The following is a 22,641-nucleotide window of genomic DNA, read 5'->3' as shown; positions in this document are numbered from 1 at the left end:
CTACACCCAGCATTTCTGATATATTCGGTAGAGGATGCGAATCCACCCAGATGACCTTGTTTAGATTGCGCAAATCAATGCAGATTCTGAGATCATTATTTTTCTTCCTTGCCACGACCAATGCTGAAGACCAATCAGACGATTCTATGGGTTCAATAACCCCTCTTTTTTGCATGGACAAAAGTTCTTTTTCCAAGTCTTCTCTGATGCTGAAAGGGATACTCCTTATTTTGTGTTTTACCGGTTCCGCATCACTCTTTATCTTAATCTTGTGTTTGAATCCTTTGATTTTCCCCAATTCGCCTGAAAACACTCTGGGATATTTATTGAGTAGTTCCTCCACATGGGTTTGGTCCCGAACCACCAGAATCTGTTCCTTTGCTCCAGGGCACAGCATCATACTGAATAAACCTTGGTGGAACCATCCCAATATGTCTAATCCATTGACAGCAACATAAACTTTCCCATAAATGTGTCTGTTCTTGAAAATCAAGATGTCCTCAAAGTACCCCATCAGTTCTATACTTCTCCCTTCATAGGATACAGGTTCACGGTCAGGCGGTTGCAGAGGTCTGTTACCCCATTTTTTCCTGAACAAAGATTCACTGATCATTGTGATCCTTGCACCAGAGTCTACAAGCAGTCTCACACTTTCTTCACCTACTCCAATGATGGCATAGGGATCTATACAGTCATCAGGGTTACCACTCCTTATGTTCCCTTCGCTGACGACTACCACCATGTCCTTGAGTTTGCAAAGAGTGTCATCGCTGTCACTGCCACTTGCATCCATGGCACATGCTACCTGTTCTTTCTTATATTTTTGGCTTTGGCATACTTTGTCAAAATGTCCCAATTTCCCACATTTGCGACAGGTTGCATTTCTCGCAGGACACAGTCTACCACTTTTCACATGGGAGGGATATCCACATCTGTAACAGATATCAGTCCTTTTGAAAAAATTATTTGGCTGATAATCTTTTTTCCTCTCATACTTTTTAAAACGGACAGGGGTAACAACTTCCACACTTTTACTTTCCAGTTCCTTTATTGAAGATTGTGACGTTTCAATACTTTTCGCTATGCAAATAGATTCATCCAGGGAGGGATTTTCCAAAGATAAGAGCTTCTGTCTTATGGTTTTGTCCAGACATTTTCCTATGAACTGGTCACGAATCAATTGTTCACTGAAATTTTCAAATTCACATTCTGCCACCAACTTCCTCAAAACAGTAATGTATGTGTCTACATCTTCCTCGGTTTTCTGCACTCTTTTAAAGAATTTATGCCTAGACACCACCACACTGGGTTGCTTATCAAATCTGACTTTTAATTTCTTCACTGTGTCTTTGTATTCATCGGTATCTTCCTCTTCATCACCCACTACATCAGGTAAATGTTTAAGGGTTTCTCTCCCTTCAAACCCCAGAGAATGAAGTAGTAAAAACTTTTTCCTTTCTGGCCTGAACCTATGTGCTCCTATTGCACCCAGGTAATTTTCGAATGCATCAAACCACTTTCTCCAAGGCACAGGAGGTTCGCCTGGTGTGTCCAGAAAAGGAGGTGGAGGAAGAATAGACTGCATCATGTAAAGTTTTCCTCAAGAGTACGAATGAGGAAATGTAAGTATATTTATTGTTCCTACTGATAAGTGGTGAACAGTGGCAATACCAAGGGTGTACGAACTTACATCAAAGCTAGTATTCTTTTTGAGCCACAACGTTTGAAACAGCCTCTATTACTCCAACCAAAGAGACTGCGAGAAGAATTATGTATTATGTTCGTGCCCACGTCATGTCCTATTTGCCAAGTGCAGAGTTAGTAACCCTCTTTGTCTTAAAGCATTTCTTTACACATGTAGATACTGCCTAGACCCCTCCAGACCGATTTTCTAAGCCCCAGCAATGTTCGTCGATAAACCTTGCGCAGCTGACCATAAGCACAGAAGGTGACAAAAACGAAGCTGCCTCTTTAAGAGCTGGGCGGGGAAGATCGTGTGTCAGCAGGCAGAGAGGGAGGGACGAACAGCGAAGACAACGCGCCTAACGCCTGTCGTCACAAGTTTCCTCACCTCAGACTGTCCGGATCGTTCACCAGGAGACAGACGCTCGCGTAAGGCTGTGGCAGTGAATCGACACCGACCATCACGTGAGGAATGCGGAGAGCGTCTTGTTCTTCAGGTACTTTTGACCGTAGTCCTTTGTGGGTTCTGTGGGAGTCGAACTCGTCGCCAATTTGTAGAGATTAGACGGAGTCAGAAGCGTTGAACAACACGTCTTTATTTACGAGCTCCCACGGGCACGAATCAATGACAGTTGCTAACCACAACATACAACTGTTATCACCAACCGTCAAAACCACTACGTCATCGCTGACAGCGCGAGACGCGGAATGTCCGCCTCGCGCTCAGGCAGCGCGAGGCAGGTCAAACCACTACACACTTTAATCAAATTTTCAGGAAAAAGTATTTAAGATCCTTTTCCAACAAAAAATTCATTAATATGAGTGGTAGGTGCAAAGCTGAATCCTTTTTCCAATACCTCTAATTCAATTCTACTGAATTGTCTGTTTGAGAGGATAATGATAAGGAATCTTTTTTCTGCCAGTAGTTCTGGTTCCTGGTCTGAAGATATTCTTCTTGAGGTGGGTTCCTGATATACTGACCTCTCCCATAGTTTCAATTGGTCCTGATGCCCCTCCTTGGGCCTTGGTCTAAAAAAGAGGAAGAGGAGGAAGGAGTGGACGGGCCGGGGCCATATTCTTGATTGTAATGAATCATGCCTTGGTCTAATCTTGTACTAACAGCTTCCTCACTACTAGTACGCCTTCTAGAGCATAAATCAGCCGTAAAAAACAATAAGGAAAATGCCCCACTGGTGGACCATTACAAAAAGGGGAGGCACTCTTGTACCGATTTCAAATGGTTCATTATTGAAAAGATTAAAGGGAATAAAAGAGGAGGAAATGTAACTGTTAACCGTAAAAATCGAGGGCAGTGGTACATTTCCATTTTGGATACAGTTAGAACAGGTTTAAATTCCAAAGAAGATTGGATGAGACTAATTGGCTAACCATCTCCTCCAATAAATATAATGGTTTATGCACTTTTGGTCTGTTCATGCAAACCCAATGAGAAAGGGGGTCCGTAAGAGTGATATTTAGATGTGGACTAAGAGGTTTGATATGAGTATCCATAACCCTGATATTAATTTAGTCTTTGAGCATTGTTGGTGAGAAGCCCAGATGACCGTGAGGTAGGGTTTTGTACCGGCCAAGACCTTTCACACGGCCGTGGGCCTAATCACCAATGAGCCCTTAGAAATTTATTTGATACCCCCCCAAATATATGAAATTATTCCATTTGCTTTCTATATCACAGACACAGTGATATAACACATTTAGGAGGAATAAAAGACAAGTTTTCAGCAACAAAAAAATATCGATTGATTATTTTATAATTGTAAAATGAAGGCTTAAAGAATAGGGGAATCCCCTTTTTTAAGTGTCTTCCCCCTCGTTTTAATGTTCTGTATACCTTGTGAGTGGTTCACATGCGAAGTATCTCTTTTATTTCTATGATTTAACCCGCTGTGGAATTTGACGGGCATTAAAACAGAGAGGATGAATGATACTCCCCTTTTAAACTCAAAGCTGCTGGACGCGATGTAACGTGATCCTGCTGACGTGGTTAAGCTACATCAGGTGTTTGCCATCTGACAAGAATATTTAAGCGGGCGCATAAGTGGCCTTCCCGTCTTCGTATTTCGGAACCGAACGGTGTTGGTCCTCAGGCGAGGAAGCTTTCCCTTGAGATAAGGAATAGTTTAAATGCTTGTGGGTGAAGGCGGAGCTTTTTTATTAGAACGCAAGCTCGCCTCTCTTTATGTAACGTTGCTATGTAAGGATAATCAAGGGAGACTCTGAGACTCTATATTTATTTTCCCAGCGTCGTAATGAGAAAATATAAAAAGTGAAGTATTTCCCAGACGGCCAGGGGCCATACCGTCCATCGTTAATATTAATCAGAGGAGAACTTAACTCCTGGTGGGAAGTCTTTTAAAATAAAAGGTGTGCAGTGTAGATCCTTTACTTTTTTTAGGTATTTGCATTAGAACAACTACATAAACAAGAGATATTATGACCTTAATCTATTTATTCCTTATAGGATCACCATATCCTACTATTAATAAGGAATAGTAATTTTATCTGCAACGTTTTGTCTTTACTATCCACCATCCAAGTTCAAGGTGGGTATATAGTGTGGTTAAAAGCTATAGCTATAAAAATCACACACTGTTACATAGAAAGGCTCTTTGAACTAACATTGGTATGTAAATTATCTCCTTTCTCCCTCTCTATATTGCAGAAGATTTTTTAGTCTGGTTACAATTAAGGATTGAGAAAAACCATTCTACCCCTGATGGATTGATTTTATATCTACTTTTTTTTTTTAAAAGGTACCTTAAATCATTTGTGCCATTGAACTTACGATTTAATTTTTGCTACAAATATAGAGTGAATTCTAAAATAATTAGACAAGCTGAATCTCCCCAATAGACGCTAATCTTATCAATGGGGAGGAAGGAGTGTCTATGTATTTACACAGATTTTTCTCAGTGATGGAATCACATACTCCTATGGGAAGATTGTGTAAGCAGTTCATGGAAAGTATGTAGAATGAATGGACATTTCGTTTGCTTTGAATGTTTTTAAATGGACCTGGGCCCTCAAAACTGTCATCAATGTCATAAAAATACTATGTTTGATTCATAAAATTAGTAATGTTAGACATAAAATTGCAACATTATGATGTTATGATATTGTGCTTTTAATGTATTTTTGCAAATTACATAGGTTTCTGTTATTTGATAATTTCTTATTTGTTTTTAAACAGGCATATATGATATAATGCCACATTTAGGAGAGACAATAAAAATGAATGTCCTGAGGAAGGTGGTTTAGAAAATAGAACCCACCTAAACTCGTCGACGCTCCCCTATTTCTGTTTAACTTCGAGGAACATTTGTGTCTAATCATATGAAATTTGATAGACCGCAATGAAATCGATTCTATCGAAGTAACCTAGTCATGATGATTTGTATTGCTTCACATGTGTTTTGTCTCTTGTACACATCGATATAAGTTGTTTTGTTGTTCAAATATATGTATTTGTGGATGCATATTTCCTAATTGTCCAAAACAAATTGTTTCTGGTGATGCTAAGATTTTAAAATTATGGTTGTAATAAATGAATTTTTATGATAATATAAAAAAGTTTTGTTTTGTATATTTATTATTGAATTATGGGTCCTTAACTCTAAGTGGTCTCAATACATCTGAATGACTTATGGTTAATGTGGGTTTGAATACAGTGAGGTTTGACTGTTTGTAATTGATTCTCCAAGAGAAACTCCTAGTTTACACTAGGTACAGGACCTCCTTTTTATAGTACTGCAATTTGGGCAGGGATACATTTTGTCCATTCTCAGCTAAATGGTTCAACAGAGCAATTGGATCTTGTTTGCAAGTCTCCTGTGTATTTGATGCTACCAATAGGTCGTTAATCTATTGTACCAGGACTTAGTGATAGAGCATCACCAATGGCTCCAAATTCCTGTTGAATATACCCTTGTGGGAATCGTCACCATGCCAAAACATGGCTGCCAAACCGAAATGTGAAAAGGAACTGGCTGTCCAAATGCAACTATAAGGAGAAAAAGGCTTGGCACAAATCGATGACAGAAAGCCACTCAGCCTTACATGGAATCTGAAACAAAATCACAGCTGGATTCAGTACCACAGGACAACAAGGAACTACAATGAAGTTGATCTTTCTCAAATCCTGCACTATGTGATATTTGCCTTTAGGTTTCTGCAAACCCGTAATGGGTGAGTTACATGGACTCCCCACAATCTTCTTCAATATGCCTTGCTGAATCATTGAGTCAATCAAAGGAATAATCCCTGCAATGCTTTCAGAAGACAAATTAAACTGTGTGATTATCGGATACTCAGCATTAGGTTTTACTATTATGCAGACTGGGTCAACACCTTTTATGAGACCTATGTGTCTTTCTCTGAAAAGCCCTAGACTTCAGGTAGCACAGTGTCTCTCAACTCCGGGGGCAAGTCATCTTTTATCAACATGGGATACAACCTGATCTCTGATTTCTGACTGACAAGTTTAGAGACAACACCTCCCTCATAAGTCTAAAACTCAATGCCATATGGGGTACAACAAATGGAACAATTCAGCTTACACAAAAGGTCTCATCCAAGCAGATTTACAGGACTCAAATCACACACCACAAAACAGTGTCCCTTCTCAAAGAACCCTATCTTGACAGGGATTGCGTCTGAGATGGGGCTAGTCAATTGTTTCTTTGCAACTCCTACAACTTGGACTCTTTTTCCAAAGAGGGGTAGGTTGGGAACCTCTGCTGTTCTCATAATAGAGTAGGTAGCACCAGTAGCGATCAAGAATAAAATGGTGTAACCATTCCCCTCACCATCCACAAATGAACCACTCTGGTCTACATTTAAGGTTGCGCCAAGCACACAATCCTTCTCCCCTCCCAGACGCATCATTGTGCAAGGTCAGAGCTGTAATCCACATCTATTTAAATCATAGAGTACTGCTGAGATGAACCCTGATTCACAAAAGGATTTGTGGTTACATTTGAAACCTGATTTGTTACAAATCTAAGAGCATTTGTATACAAATGTAGCATTGTGGCTAGCGGAACCTGCATTACCTGATTTTGGGGCATGTTGTTTTTTTTACTCTCTGCCTTTGTTCTTGCTGTATCTGACCCATGTTGTTACCTTGAGATTGCACAAATCCACCATTCTGAATCTGATTCTCATTTGCTATGTTATCAGCATTAAAACGACATTCACGCTTCCAATGCCCCAACTTGCTGCATACATGGCAAAGATTCCCCTTTTTTTCAAAGTTGTCACATCAATCCCTCGGATCAATTGGAGACGTTTTAATGCATGGGCAAAGTGGGCTCTGGCCCAGGGCCCCAGCCTTTCAGGGGGCCCCCTGACAATGTCTGCTCCGTTCTCCAGAGTTTTGCCCTAATGACCTTGAATATTTCTTAAACAGATTGTTTTAAATACTGTTTTCCTTTAATCTATTTTTATGTACCTGATGTGTAAGTCTAGTACAGGCATTTTGCAGAGAAATGTTGTTTTTATGTTTCATGCAATATACATAAAAAAAGTTTCTTTTACATCAAAAAAAGGCCTAACATATAAGAAATGGGAGGGCGTCACAGAGAATATTTGCAGTGATATTGGTGAGCTAATGTTGTGTTACAATGTTGAAAATACACATAACCATTCCTGAATATTAGATGTAAACGCATTTAGGTCCTTATTTATGAGAAGTGATGCATCGCTGTGTGAAAGCAGGGATGCATCACTTCTTAGTGCGCCCACCTTGCGACATGATGGATGCGTAATATTTACTGTATGACGCATCATGTCGCAAGGAGTTACAGATACGTCAGTATTTCTGATGTATTTGTAGGCGCAAAAGAGATGCATTGCTGGGATGTGTCTGAAAATAGACGCAACTCCAGCAATGTGTCCTTTCACATGGGGCAAGCCCCATGTGAAAGGTCCTGCATTAGTCTTACGCCTGCTGTGAGGCAGGTGTAAGATATTGATGCAATGGCGTCCTAGAATTGGCGCACTGAGTTCTCCTAGATTTCAATGCGCCACTTCTACGAGGCTTTTTGCGGGGGAACACCCAACCTGCATACATTATACCTGGCACAGGTATAATGTGGTGCTGGGGTTTACAAAGTGACGCATCTACCTAGATGCGTCACTTTGTAAATAGGGCGCAACATGGCACATTTTTAGGTCTCGCCTGAGCCAGCGCAAGCGCTGCTCTGGCGAGACATTTAGTAGCTGCTTCAAAAGTGCTACCTTGCCGGCCACCAGCTTCTATTATGCACACAAGCACGCGCGACGTGCACAGCACTTATTCCCGTCGCGCGTGCGCACCACACGCGTCACCACTCGCATTTTTGCAAGCACAGAGCGTGTCATCGCGATCACTTTCGCTTTCACCGTGATCGCGATGACATTCACGGCCGCGCGACGTTACATTTACAGCCGCGCGGCCAATGCTTGTTTAGCTTTGACGCCTTGTGCAGAGAATACATAGACTCTGATTTAACTTTATCCTTGTGATCGTTTCTTAATAGTTAAGTTCATCCTGATTGCTGGCACCTTCCTTTTACTCTTCTCACTGTTTACAGTTTTCAAGCGGTTCCCCAAGCGGCTGTGGAGGAGGAGGTAACATCTCCATTGGCTCAGCTCCAGCCACTCACAAACTCTAGTAATGGCAGTGGACCAGGCAAACTTTTATCTTCAAAACTGTTTTCGCTGACATGACAGGAGCAGTTTCAGCAATAACCGAGTGCCGGCTGGTCCACTATACCATTGCAGCAAGATGGACCCGGCACTGTTTTTTAAATTTTCCATTGTCAAACTCTCAAAGCGGAGGATTGTCTTTGGAAAATGAAAAATCATTGTCACTGGTGCTAAGAGATAAGATACAGCGCATAGGGAACATTGCTGTATTTTTTACTGCCCTGTACATTTGCTGTGTTTGGCGCTCCAGACAGGAAGTACAAAGGCAGACATACCACCCCAATTTCAGTATCCACACAGTCTGAGATACACATTTTCATGGAATTACCAATGTTGTAAATATATTTTTTGTGGGTGCTCTATGTTGTTTCTGAAGACGTCACTGAATGGTGGCATACAAATGGTATACAAAGAGGAAAATAAATATTTCTTTCATGAACAAAAGAAAAAACAACAAGCATTGGCATAGCCAATAGGTCTCGCCTTTGGGACCTTATAAGTGCTTAGCCATGCAACAGTTGATGTTGTTGCACCAAGGATATTGTGCTGCATAACTAAATATCCCAAAAGCGAGACCTATTGGCTATGCCAATGCTTGTTTACGCTGCCGGTGCTTCACAAAAAGTGACACACCGTCGGCATAAAAGTGAAGCAAGGCCTCATAAATAAGGCCCTTAGAATTTGGACGAGTGTTCCTATGCACTGTCAGGGACCTAATGAAATGAAATGAAATAGTGTATTTAATAAAGCGCGCAGCTACTCAGACTAGAGTGTCCTGGCGCGTGACCGCGGGTGGAAAACGTTCGTAAAAGACCCATCAGTTATTAAAAAGGCAGATTTAAAGTTCTTCCTGAAAGTGAGTAGGTCTGTGGTTAGTCTCAGAGACTCAGGGAGTCTATTCCACAATTTTGCACCTAGAAAGCTGAGGGATCTGCCTCCAGTGCGGGCACAGCATATTTTAGGCACGATGGCCAGGTTGGCATTGGAAGATCCTAGGGTTTCTATATGTTGTGTAGCGATTAACCCGCTTATTTAGGTAGCCGGCTCCTAAGCCATGGAATACTTCGAAGAAGATGGTCATTGCTTTGAAGTTGATCCGTTCTTTTATGCGGAGCCAGTGTAGAGACTTAAGAATAGGGGTCATACTAGATCTGGGTTTAGGTCTCAGGATGGCTCTGGCTGCCACGTTTTGTACCACTTGTAGGCTCTGGATAAGGGATTTGGGAAGACCGAGGTACAAGCTGTTGACATAGTCAAGCTTTGATGTCATCAGAGATTGCATCACGATCTTTCTGCTCTCAAGCAGCAACGGTGGCAGGAATTTGTTTTGCATCCAGAGTATGCCAAAACAAGTGCCAGTTAGATTTTGGATTTGAAAGCAAATGGAGTGTGTCTTGTCTATGACAATTCCTAAGGTTTTGACTTTCTCCTTTTTCCCGGGCGGGGGCGGCAGATCTTTTGGCCACCAAGAGCTCCAGTCACGCGTTTCTGGATTACCAAAGAAAATAACTTCAGTTTTGTCAGGATTTAACTTCAGCTGATTGATCTTAAGCCAGTTAAAAACCTTTGTGAGGCAAGACCTAATCATTGCCCCGTCAAAGTTGGTTTCTTTTTCACATGAAAAAATCAGCTGAGTGTCATCAGCATAGGAAATTATTTTGGCGCCCTCTTCCCCTATCAGAAATGCAAGGGGGGATAGATATATATTAAAAAGAGTAGGACTGAGAATGGAGCCTTAGGGACACCTACATTCATGGCTGGAACTGGGGATGAGAAAGGGGGGAGCCAGATTTCCTGAGATCTATTTGCCAAGAAGGATGACATCCATGTTAAGGCTGTCCCCCCCCAGGCTGATGTTAGCGAGTCGCTCCAGGAGCCTCTCATGTGGGAACGTATCGAAGGCCACTGACAGATCAAACAGTATCAGAACAGCCTTGCCTGCCTGGTCCAGCTTACCCTTGAGAAATTCAGTCTCTTCCAGTAGAGCGGACTCTGTACTGTAGTTAGCCCTAAAACCGGATTGGGACTCATGAAGGAGCTGCCCATCTTCAATGTGTTTTTGGAGGGCCTTGTTTACATGCTTCTCTAATACTTTGGAGAGGGCCGTAAGACGGGAGATTTGCCTGTAGTTGGCAGGCTTTGCCAGTTTGGCTTTAGCCTTTTTTATCAGTGGAAGAATCTTGGCATTCTTCCATAATTTCGGCATGCTGCCTGAGGAGAGGGAAGCATTAAAGAGCTGGTTTACTGTGGGTTTATGGTGGGAGCTAATAGGTTCAGGATATTCGCTGGACATGGGTCGGTAGGAGAGCCAAACTTAATGCTTTGGAGAAGGGTCAGTGACTCTTCAAGCCGAAATTCAGGGAAAGTTAGTAAAGATGGAGGATCCAAGAGGTGAAATTTGCTATTAGAACTAAGGTAGAAGATCAGTTCTTCCTCTGAGATGTTAGTAAAGGCTTGTTGGATCACAGAGATCTTTTTGTGGAAGAATTGAGCTATTTGCTTAGACCATTCTTCCGTGCATGGCCCTTCCTTTGTGCTGGCTTTCGGGCGGTAAAGGATTTAACTATGCTAAAGATTTCCTTACTCTTATTTAGGCATTTTCTATCTTGGTTTGAAAGAAGTTTTTCTTGGCTGCCTTCACGAGAATGTAATGAGCTTTTAAGGTGTCTTTATACAGCTTCCTATCCTCAGGTAGATAGGATTTACGCCATTTCCGTTCCGTTTTTCTACAATTTCTTTTGCTAGATCTGAGGGAATCGTTAAAGCATGGAGCTGGTGGGGCCAACCTCTTTGAGGAGCGGGAAACAACCGGTACAGCTGCACCAATGTTGGTTCAGAGCCATGAATCTATTGAGAGGGTGTCCAAGTCGGGGCAGCCAGACAGCTCCGGTGAGGAACGACCGAGGGCATCTGCTAACATCAGGATGGATATTTTATGGAACGTTCTGTAATCAGGGACCCTCTGCCCTGCGTTAGCCCGAGGGGCTGTGTCAGAGTTGGGAATGATGAATTTTAATAGGAGGTGGTCAGACCAGGTAATGGGAAGAGGTAGGCTTACTGATATGTCAAAGTTGTGAAAGATTTGGTCTAGGGTATGGTCCTTCTCCTGGGTGGCCGAAAAATAGATGAAAAGATGTTGCAGGTCTGCTGCGTCTCCATCAAGGAAATTGTTTGAGGGTATTTTCCATTGTCCATATGTATATTGAAATCTCCCAGAATAAGGCAGTTATTGTACTTTAAGTCCAGGGAGGTGGTGGCTGTATTAAGCGTGGTACTAAAATTTCCATTTGCACCGGGAGGTCTGTAAATCAGAAAACTAGCTATGATATGATGGGGGAATAAGGTACAGCGGAAGCCTAAGGACTCTGCGCCCTCGAAGTTTTCCATCGGGTTGGGAGAGCAGTCTAGTTCTTGATTGTAAATTATTATGACACCGCCCCCCCTTCCCTCTCGGTCGGTCCCTCCTAAGGATTTTATACTTCATAGTGATTGCCGAGGTGATAGTAGGGTTGGAGGCTTCAGACAGCCATGTCTCAGTAAGAAATGAAACATCAGGCTGTTCATCTAAAAGTAGGTCATAAATGTGTGGTTCATGCTTTTGCATAGAGTGACAATTTAAAAGGGTGGCCTTTAAGTTCTCTGTTTTCTTATTGTTTTTACACTTAGTGTTGCGTGGGAGGTTCTTGGGTGCGAGTTTCCTGTGCTGGAGGAGAGACCAGTTGCACTTATTGCATCGAAAGTCTTCCTCCAAGCTCGGATCAGCAGCTGTACACTGACATAATGGTAGCCGCATAAGGCTAAGCAGCATTTCCCTATTGTAATATAGTGGAAGAAGCTCACCGGAGGGGAGCTGGGCAGCATGGCTGGCGCAGGACGCTCACGGGACACTGACGGAAGCAGACAGGCTTGCCTTTGGCGCACCAGAAGCACAACCGCTGGTCGCGTCCGTTTGCATCGGGAATATATAGGCTAATGCCTATGATGCAAACTGGATCGCTAACGCAGCTGAGGAAGCGGAAACTGCGTGGCTGATAGTAGCTTCAGCCCTCCACACAATCGGTGTATCAGCCGCGGCGGACCAGGACTGGAGGAAAAGTGAGATGCGAATCGAAGCAGCTAAGGAGGTGTAGGCAAACAGAATCAAGTAAAGTGCAAGTGCGCATAGGTAGGAGAAATTGTTAATTCTCAGACTCCATGAACTGTTGGTGCGGTAGCTACTTGACCCTTTCCCCAAAGTGGCTGGACTCTTGGCAGTTGTTTCTTTTGTGTGACGACTGCTCTTTCCCCCCCTCTCTTCTCCCCTGCCCCTGATCTCCCTCTTGCCCCCTCTCCCTTGTCCTCCCTAGCAATATCGGATGCGAATGTTACCTAGCACACTTTACCAAGATATAATAAGATTTCATCACAACGGCAACTGCTTTGTTGTTTTGAGTTCGGTTTCAAGGGGTGGATTGGAGTGGGTGGGTTAAAATGGGTATCAGACATAATACCCTTCAGGCATTCACCACATAAGTTCATTACCCAATGGAAATAAACTTGACTCCTTCTGGGGTTTGAATATGGATACTATGTAAAGTTTGAACATACGCAATCATCAACATCAGATTATGCACTGTCACAGCTGTACCTCGGACATCACTTCTTATCTAATTAGTAATTACCACCTGTTTAAATATGCAATTATCCATGTAATGTTTTATCTGAAATGCCTAATAAAATTTGTGTTAAAAAAATGGTAGGAGAAATTGTTAAAAAGTACAGAGTAATTCAGCCACACGTATACTATTTAAAAAGTATTAAAAACGTAGTAGCAGGGCAGGAAACACTAAATCCTACCGCAGTCAGCTGCGCGCGTCCGTTTACATCGGGAATATATAGGCTAATGCCTATGATGTGAACTGGATCGCTAACGCAGCTGAGGAAGCGGAAACGGCATGGAAAACAGGAGCACAAATTGGACCATAAATTCAAAGCTGTTCTGAACAGGGGCCCCCAAAATATTTTTGGCCCAGGGCCCCCAAAATCCTTAAGATGTCCCTGAACACACCTCTATCTTGCAGTGGAAATCCATTTCCACCTTGCATCACTGGAACTCTCTGTTGAAACATTCCCTGCATGAGATCAACATTCCCAGCAAACTGCTCATTCTGACCTCCCTGTGCAGCTTTCATCTATGCTATCATCAACTTCTCTTTCAATTTCTTATGCTTCATTTCCAATTTGTGACTACAGTACTTGGCATATCTCAATATCTCGTCAATTGGTTTATTCTGCCAACAAATTAAATGCTGTTGAATCCTTGAACTAACCTCAGATTTCAATCCATACTCAAAACTGTATACAAAATGTCCCATGTCTTTTGTCTCAATAGTCGCTGTCCCGCTAAACTGCTTGAATGCCTGCAACAATCTGTCATAATAGGCAGGCATTGATTCTTTAGACTCTTGGATTGTTCTATCACTCTTGACTCAATCAATATCTTTAGGAGATATTTTTGATTTAAAAAATGTAATCACCTGATGATACTTTTTCATCACCACCAGTGACTCAGACTTTGATATAGAATGTCTCATACGCTCTTTCTCAAGCCATTAAACAGCAATTTTGCATTTGAGCCACAAGTCACCTGGAACCACAGTTTCAAGTAAAGTATTCAAATGCGTACGTAGAACCTTTGATATTGTTACAAACCAATCAACATGTCTGTACAATTCCATTGGGTTCTCTCTCAATTTAAAGAAAACCTTTGTGAATGATTCAAGATCAGTACTGCTCCAAGGCATGTGAACATAACCTCCACCTGGCCATGTGTATATTCTCATCCTCTTCTTCAGTTCCCTTTGGAGGCAACTGTAATCTTACTTTCTTTGGTTTGTTTTTCTTTGCCCATCTGCCTTCCCATCTATCTAGCTTGCTGCAATTTTGAACATAGACAATAAACTCTTTTTTTTAACAAACTTTATAGAGCCTTTAGTCAGAGTACATTACATTTTATCAAATATTCATGGCATTTTCATTTTTGTGTATCATTATTTGATCTGCAATTTCAGTCTTGAAGATCTTAAATTAATAAGATCCTGATCATTGAAATTTAATCGATAGCTTATCTGTAGAGCTTTAGATTTCTGTAAGTCAATTTCGTATCTGTGAGTCAATTCAGACAACCTGTCATGAGCCTGTCCTGCATGGCGAGTAATACCTCTACACATGAACAACAGCTCATCATCCCAATATGCATTTCATTAAGATATGTCAAGATTTCCAAGTATCATTTCTTGTAATTCTAGTTTCAGCTTAGCCATATCGATTGTTTTTCCCCTCTCTGGAATTTGAGTATTCTCTCCCCTTGTTCTGGGATTCTCACTACCAGTTGGAGTAGCTATACCTTTGAAACAATAATCAAGTTCTCGAGAAGTGAAACCAGGGGTATTAACCAGGGGTATGAAGAACAATCTCTCCGCTAAAAGAACCACGATTTGGATCAGGTGGTGAGCTCAAAAGAGACATGTCAGAACTTGGCGAAGCCACAGGTTTGCCTGTCCTGGGTATAATATGATTAACACTTGGAGTCACAGTTGTGTTGGGCATGAAAAAGGGTGGCGATCTTTGAGAAAACCTTCCAGTTGTGTCAAAGCGTGTCTGATTTAATGTAGGGTCTGCTTTTGCATGGAGTATTTACTTGTGTTGGAACCAAAGTAACTTGAGGAATTGATCTCATTGTCGCGGTAATAGGATTACTAGCTGATATGCTCATTCCAGTAGGAACGGCCAAAGTATGTGTAGTATTTCCTGCCAATCAGGTTTATATAAGGGAACTACGGGACCAATTGTGACAGGAAGAGCCAGTGCAACTGGGGCATTCAGAGAACATGAATTTGAAGGGGCTTTTAACCCTGAACTCTCTCCCCTTGAATTGGAATTTACATTTACTGGTGCCGTAGGCACATCAATATTTCCACCGGTATGTGCATTACTTATTCCTCCAGCTTCGATCACACTATATGGAGGTGGACGATTTAACAATAATTTGGTTATGAAATCTTAATGTGAATCACTATCACTGTCCTCAGCTAAATTCTCCACCTCATCTGTCTCTTTCTTCTTTTTCTTATCCTTTTGTTTATCTTTCCCTTCTTCCTCACTTGTTAATGCAGAATATTATCTAACTTCCTCTCATATCAGTTCTCCATGTTTCCTGTTCTGCATCCCATCTAGCATCCACACAAGTGCATATGACTTTCATGACGCTTCCTTGAAATTTCTCTCTCTGCCTAAGGTGTGCTGTATGTTCCCGAACATTAAGTGCTTCATATTATGTAGGTCTAGGAGGTGGTTTCATGTTATACAACGTCTTCCTTAGATGTATAATGATTCTCAAATTAAATGTGCCATAACGATGTAACGTCAAAGGACAATCTTTATCAGTGATCTTATTCCATTGTTTAAGCTTAACACATGCGTAAAGTCCCATGTCTTTTGCCATAGAATGACCTGGCGTACCTTCGGGTGGCTGTCATCAACTGGCGGACCTCTGTCCAGGTGCTCACATCTTTCTGCAGCTCCAACGTTTTGGTGCCTTTCTTCATTTGCAGTCCTATGTTTTTTTGCAGAACTGTTTAAGCTTTCCAAGTTGACCAGCTGAAACTCCATACCTGCAGGTATGGTTTTCAGACAGAACAGTAGTAGGAATGAGGGTAGATTTGGAAAAACAAAAAAAAAGCAAATCAAGGAGAATTTAAAAACTCAATATGGTTTTGGATTATTTAAATGGAGTGGCAGTGTGACACAAAATTACTGTTTGGTACTGCACAAATACAAGTCCAAATACTCACCGCTGAACACCAGTGTAAGTACCTGGATTACTGGTGGAGGGGAATAAAACCCTTTTCAAGCAGCAACCACAATTCTTTTCAGGGTGATATAACAAGCAAATCCTACATTAACTGCTCAACCTTTGGGTAGCATGGCACAGAGCAGTCAGGCTCATCTCAGAGGCAATGTGTAAAGTATGTGTGCAACACTTCATAAAGTAATACAGTGAAAACTCACAACAAAATATCCCACAACAGCTTTCGGAAAATAAAGTAGAATTCAAAACAATAATTCAAGACCAAAGCAACAAAAAGCCAACTAATACAACCGAAATTATGAATTTTTAAAGATTTTAGGGTAAAACAGCACCAAAAAGCACAAAACGCCAACTGTGGCTATCTGGTCACGGGAGACTGGGAGAAAGTCACCAGTTCAGGTCAAACATGATGGAGCGCGGGTAGGCTACAGAGACTAGGTTAGTCCCACTGAAAGTTACCTTCTCAGTCCAGCTCATAGGGTCCCGTTCGCGATAGAGGGGGCCACAAGGAGCAGGGTAGCATTAGGTATAGCAGTCGATGTAGCGCGAAGTGTAGGGTGGGCGTTGTGGGCTTTTGCCGCAGTAGCTCGAAGATCCTGTTGTTGCAAACGGCCAGGCTGGTGCTTCACGGTGTTGCACCACGCAAGCAGTCGACTCCGTAACGGGTCAGGTTGATGGAACTTTGCATTGCCAGGCTGTGCGAGTGACAAAGGTTCAACACCAACAGGCCCATTCACGGTTATGAAGAGTCCAAGAATCAATTCAGCCTCTGTGGAGCTACACCAAGGGTCCAGGGCCTGAGGGGTACCACTTGGGGCGAAGCTTCTAGAGGGTTCTCTTTGAGGTCCCCAGGTATCCTGCCTTCCCTGCCCTGACTCCAAACTAACTACAGGGGGTATGAACCCCTTTGTGTGGAGGCAGGACACTGTCTATTCAAGTGTAAGTGGGGTTTTGCCCAGCTCCTATCTCCCACCCTGCAGTGATGGCCCATCCAGGCACACCTAAGCTCTCTATTGGGTGTGGCTGTCTAGGATGAATACACAAAGCCCAATTGTCAGCTAAACCCAGTCTTATGACCCAGAGACAGGCTACAGGCACTAAATGGCTAAGGCAAGAGAATTCAAGCTTTCTAAATGTGACATTTTCAGACTTGTAACTTAAAACTCGACTTTACCATACGTTAGGACTTTTTATTGCATTTCCAAAGACACCAAACATGAACTGGTAACCTACTTCCTTTTGGAAATTACGACATATTAAATGTAATAAGGTAATCCTATAGTTATCCTATGGGAGAAGTGTAGACCTTGCAGTAGTGAAAAAATAAACTGAGAGCTTTTCACTACCAGGACATATAAACCTTCAAAGTACATGTCCTACCTTTCCAATACACTGCACCCTGCACTCTGGGCAGTACATGGCATACCCTAAGGGTGACCTATATGTATTAAAAAGGGTGGTTTGGGCCTGGAAAAAGGCTTATTTTGCCAGGTTGAAATGGCTGTTTTAAAACCTCACACAAAGGCTGCAATGGCAGACATGTTTAAAGTGCTACTTAAGTGGATGGCACAATCAGTGCTCTAAGCCCACTAGAAGCATTTAATTTACAGGCCTTGGATATGTGTTTTACCACTTTACTTGGGACTTATAGGTAAATTAAATAAGCCACTTGGGGACAAGCCAATGTTACCATTATTTAAATTGTCAGCACAAGCACTCTAGCACAGGTTAATAGTGGTAAAGTGAACAGAGTCCTGACTAGCAAAACAGAGATCATCAAAAATGAAGGAGGAAAGCAAAAAGTTTGGGAGAAGACCACCCTAAGGCTGACAGGTCTAAGAGTCTCAATACTGGCTTGTGAGAGTGGTAATCAGTTCACCAGATTGCTAAAGCAGCAGCAACAGCCTTTTAACAATCTCTGGATGTTAACTGAGAAAGAATGCAAACATAAATAATAGATTGACTAGAAAAAGATTGAAAACTGTAAGCTTGAACTCAATAGATTCTATTAAAAAACAATCGGGCAGAGACAAATGTAGAAAGCTTCTGCACACAAACGGAATCCACTAGAGATTGTAGCAGCAAAGATCACTAAGCAAGCAGATGCCTCCATAAAGAGATGCACCCAACACCCCTGTTTATAGATTCAAATTGTGATGGTCTGCAAAATATGCCTATAAGAGCCACATCCCCTCTTACAGAAAGATCAAGGGTCATCACATTGACATATTTAGTAACTATGTCCAGGCTCAAAAGGGGTCCATGTGCCTGCTATTAACTCAGAAAACGTGCAAGTTAGCCTATGAGCTCTACACTGTCAAGCTATGAAACCTGAAGATGCAACCAGTGCTCTGTGTTTCAGTGGATGTGATGCATACAGCACAACTTCAGCAAAAACTATTTCATGGACCTGCTCTGAGCTTGTCCACTGACACAGCATGCATTCATGATGCAGCCCCGGGATCACCAAGTTCAACATTGATTCCTACTGCCTCTTTGTCAAAATGATGTTTGGAAATTATGGTGCTGAAACAAGCCTTGATGCACTGCTACAGCAACTGTACACACCACTATGACTGAATTTAATGAAGCGTATTGAGCTGTCTCAAAATACAGAAAATGCACTGACACAGTCCAGAGGGCAGATGACACAATGATAAAGGGCCTTGTGCAACTCTCTGCTGGACTGCTTGAAAGAGGATTGAAAGAACTAATAAAACATTTGTGAAATTGCAAATTCAAGTTAAGGGCTCAAAGAAAGGAGCTAGAGGCAGGAGAGGGAAGGTAGAAGTGACAATAGGAACATATGGGAGAAGGAAGAAAATAATTGTAAAGCTTATACGTTTATAAACCTCTTTAATATGGGCCGGGAAAAGAAGTAGGGTGTGCTTAGACACCCTAAAGCTAGACAAAACACAGGGAGATCTAGATCTACCTGACCTTGAACTTTATTATATGGCAGCGCAACTCCAGCATGCAGCTTGCTGTTGTACTCGAACTGGGAGAATAAATTGTTTTAGGGTGTGGTGAAGGATGGGTTCTTACCCTAGAGGGAAGATAACATCCTGAGAAAACCCCCTTTGTGGTGAAACAAGGGCAATAGCATAGGAACTAGTAGTGCAAAGTATATTAAAGAGACCTACCTTTTGTAGATCACTAAGGGTGTAGTAGAGACAGCCTTTTGGACAAATAACATCAACAATGTCACTGATAGCCTGGATAGATAGAGTATTCCAGACTTCTGATCAAAGGCAGGGGTGTAACTTCATGGGGTGAGGGGGTGTTTGGGGTGTTACACCCCCCTAAAAATGTATTCAGTATTAAATATTTGGGTACAGGTGCTTTCTGTCGGATATAGTGAGGTGGCGATTTCAGCCTGGATTTTTACACACCCACACTTACAAAAACACACACACTCTCGCTCTCTCATCTCTGCCTTAAAACTTGGTTATTTTGAGAACCTTTGTGTTTTAAGTAGCCTTAACAATCCACACTGCTCTCTCTTTCCACTGCAGCTCAAGCCCCACCCCATGTGCGCTACTGCTCATAAAGTACTTTAACAAGATATGCCAGCATGATTGTTGAGAAATCTGAAGCTTACACCCCCCCAATCTTACTGACCAAGCTACGCCCCTACTCAGTGGACAAATGTATAACATTTTCGGACACCCAGGGCGTGTTTGGGGTGGCCATTGTTTATTTCGATTGTATAGCCAGGAAGGTGACTGGATTCCCACTGACAACAGCAACATCAATGACAATGGAAACAATGTGTAGACTACACAGAATCTTCCCAAATAGATCTCCTAGATGCCCAAAGTTTTTGGAATTGAAGGCCACATTCATACACATTACATGGCAGTGTCTGATAATTTTGTGCATGACATGCACTTCTTGCCAGGAGAGTTGCCAATGTGCGATTTGGATCCACACCTGTAACATGCTAAAGTTTTCTTAAGTGCAGATCTTCCAGAACTGCTATTAGTGAAAATCGCATTAATAGAAGCTTCAGGTTGGGAGACAATTGATTTGACAGATTGACCTTCATGGATAGCTTTAGAAGAAATCATGAAGCGTTCTATTGCTTTGGCTATGTCAATGGTTTCTGATAAGGTGTTATCGAAATGTGAAAAATAAAACATTAATTCAACCCGCTGTCTTCACATTGTATTTCAACATATTGGCGACGAGAATGGGATTCCTGCAGCTTAATTGTCTCTCCTCAATGGGAGAAACATGAGAAGACAAATTGTTCTCTGATGGAAATGTCTGCATTCGCTCCAAATTCACACGTAGAAGCAAGGATTAGTAGTTCTGCTATGTATTCTTCCACAGTTTCATCAACATTCTACTTTCTTTTAAAGAAGTTGTGATGCTCGAGCATAATGCTTGGCTCTTCATCATATTGTTTTGTGAGGCAAGCTAATGCCTCCTTAAAAGGATCCCAGTCATCACCTGAACCTACTTGGGGGTGCATGAGGCAAATTGTCAAAAACCTTTTGCGCAGCGAGGCCATTGGAACTATGAAGGACAGCTGGCATCAATTGCTACCAGATAAGTATCAAAAATTTGAATCCATTGACGCCATTTAACGCTTGGTTTGCCTGGGGACTGCAGAAAAGGTGGAGGGAGTGTAATTTGCTGCGTGGAAGCCATAGTTTGTGATTACAATATTACAACAAATACAAGATATGCAATAAAATACAGTCGAAGTATCTCTTTTTTTGGAGGGGAGAATGAAATGAATGATAGTACCTGAGTTAAATGCTTGCTCCATATGGAAAGATGCAAAATGGAGAGCAAAGTAAGTAAAATGACAGTACCTGAGTAGTGAAATCTTGAAGTAAAAGCTGCTGGGTTTAAAGAGATAATGATAGTAGCAGCCGGTGAGCGGACGGACACATATCGCTGGGAGGGTACATGTTGGAAATAGGCTCCTACCTGAACGTGTTGTGTACCCTGTTGCAGCGCTTAGAATGAAAGGGGCGTGCCAGTATGACGGCAACTGCACACAGCGCTGGGAGAATGCAACTTGAAATTAGACTGCAGCCAGGATGCACCCTCTCACAATGCGATGAAGGTAGGGGCATGTCGTCTGCAGTCAGGAGGCACGCTGGGAATTTCCTGGTGTGGCGTGCACGTGAGCGTTCCAAACTGGGTGTGAGCAGAGGCGGGGCTGACGGAAGGAGGAAAGACAGCCACATGCGAAGTGCTCCCTTAAGAAGATCAAAGCAGGTAAACAAATTTGAGGTAACCAGATGAGGCAAGAATGTGCTCCAACCGTACCCTAGAGGTTGGGTAAGTAGAGAAAAACATAAAATGATGGAAATTTAAAGAGATGAAAATGCAGGTTGGTGGTTGCGGGAAGAGAAATCCCGATCGTCGCCAATATGTTGAAATACAATGTTGAATCAATGGGTTTTTATTCACATTTCGATACCACCCACAACCGCTGCGTCCGGCAGCTGCAGATCCCCAGCACAAATCAATTATTGCTGAGAAATCGACAGTTGACGAATGCCGCAGAGTGTGGAATACAATTCAAGGAATAACTTGTTTGTCCCCAAGAAGGCCGCATGCACCCGTAAGGCAGGGCTGCATCCACCTGCCTCGTGGACAGTAAATGCAGTAACATCACAGGTCTACCTTATCCTGCATATCTCAGTAAAGATATACCAAAAATCATCGGATGGACTTTGCCTCCTTTTAACAAGAAGTACCTGATTTTTTTCCTCATGAGAGGCACTCTCCCTTTCCACAGCTTCTCACCTGTGGCCGATTGTGTAGGGCATTGATGGGGGTAAATCACTGCGCTAGTGGGCTGTGAGGGTGTCTCAGGATTCATATTACCTCCCTCATTTCCAAGATGTCAAAACTTCATGGGCCATGTGGTAGCACCAAGTTCTTTTACACTTTCTGCACCATCTTACAAGTGCTTCAGACCTGTAGGTACACCCTGGTGAATGAAGTGCCTGGGAGTTTCATCGAAAAAAGATATATATCTTTCCCTGATGTGCCTTACTGATTCCCAATTTAGTTTAGTTTATTCCATTTATAGAGCGCTTGGTTACACCGGACGATGTGTCCCCGCGCTGAGACATAGGAGAGGTAAAAGCTGCTACAATCTAGAAAAAGTACTTGCTAGACATCTATGAGTTTTCCGTACTGCTGAACAGCGAGGTTTTTAGTTGTTTGCGGAAATTATTCTCACATGTCTCTGTTCTTAGGGCTATAGGCAGAGTGTTCCACATTTTTGCTGCCATGTACCTGAAAGAACGAGCTCCCATTCTGGCTTTGTATATCCTTGGTACCTTCACCAGGGCTTTCCCTAAGGACCGCAGACTCCAACCAGGGATGTATTTGGTTAGTAAAGGATGAAGATATTTAGGGCCGCATTTCTT

The 22,641-nt window shown here is 42.3% G+C and overlaps 1 long non-coding RNA gene across 1 annotated transcript in view; it reads right to left on the bottom strand.

The window, feature by feature from the left end:
* Positions 1-22,641, bottom strand: part of LOC146863936 (uncharacterized) — a 93,596-nt gene that overhangs the window by 39,549 nt on the left and 31,406 nt on the right. Inside the window, exon 2 of the long non-coding RNA XR_014976588.1 lies at positions 15,892-16,043. This is a non-coding gene — a long non-coding RNA (uncharacterized LOC146863936). The remainder of the gene's footprint in view (positions 1-15,891; positions 16,044-22,641) is intronic.

The sequence above is a fragment of the Triturus cristatus genome, chromosome 2_1, assembly GCF_964204655.1.
Source record: "Triturus cristatus chromosome 2_1, aTriCri1.1, whole genome shotgun sequence".
Classification (NCBI taxonomy): domain Eukaryota; kingdom Metazoa; phylum Chordata; class Amphibia; order Caudata; family Salamandridae; genus Triturus; species Triturus cristatus.
Note: the sequence above shows the minus strand (reverse complement) of the source record. Positions and strands in the feature narration are given on the sequence as shown.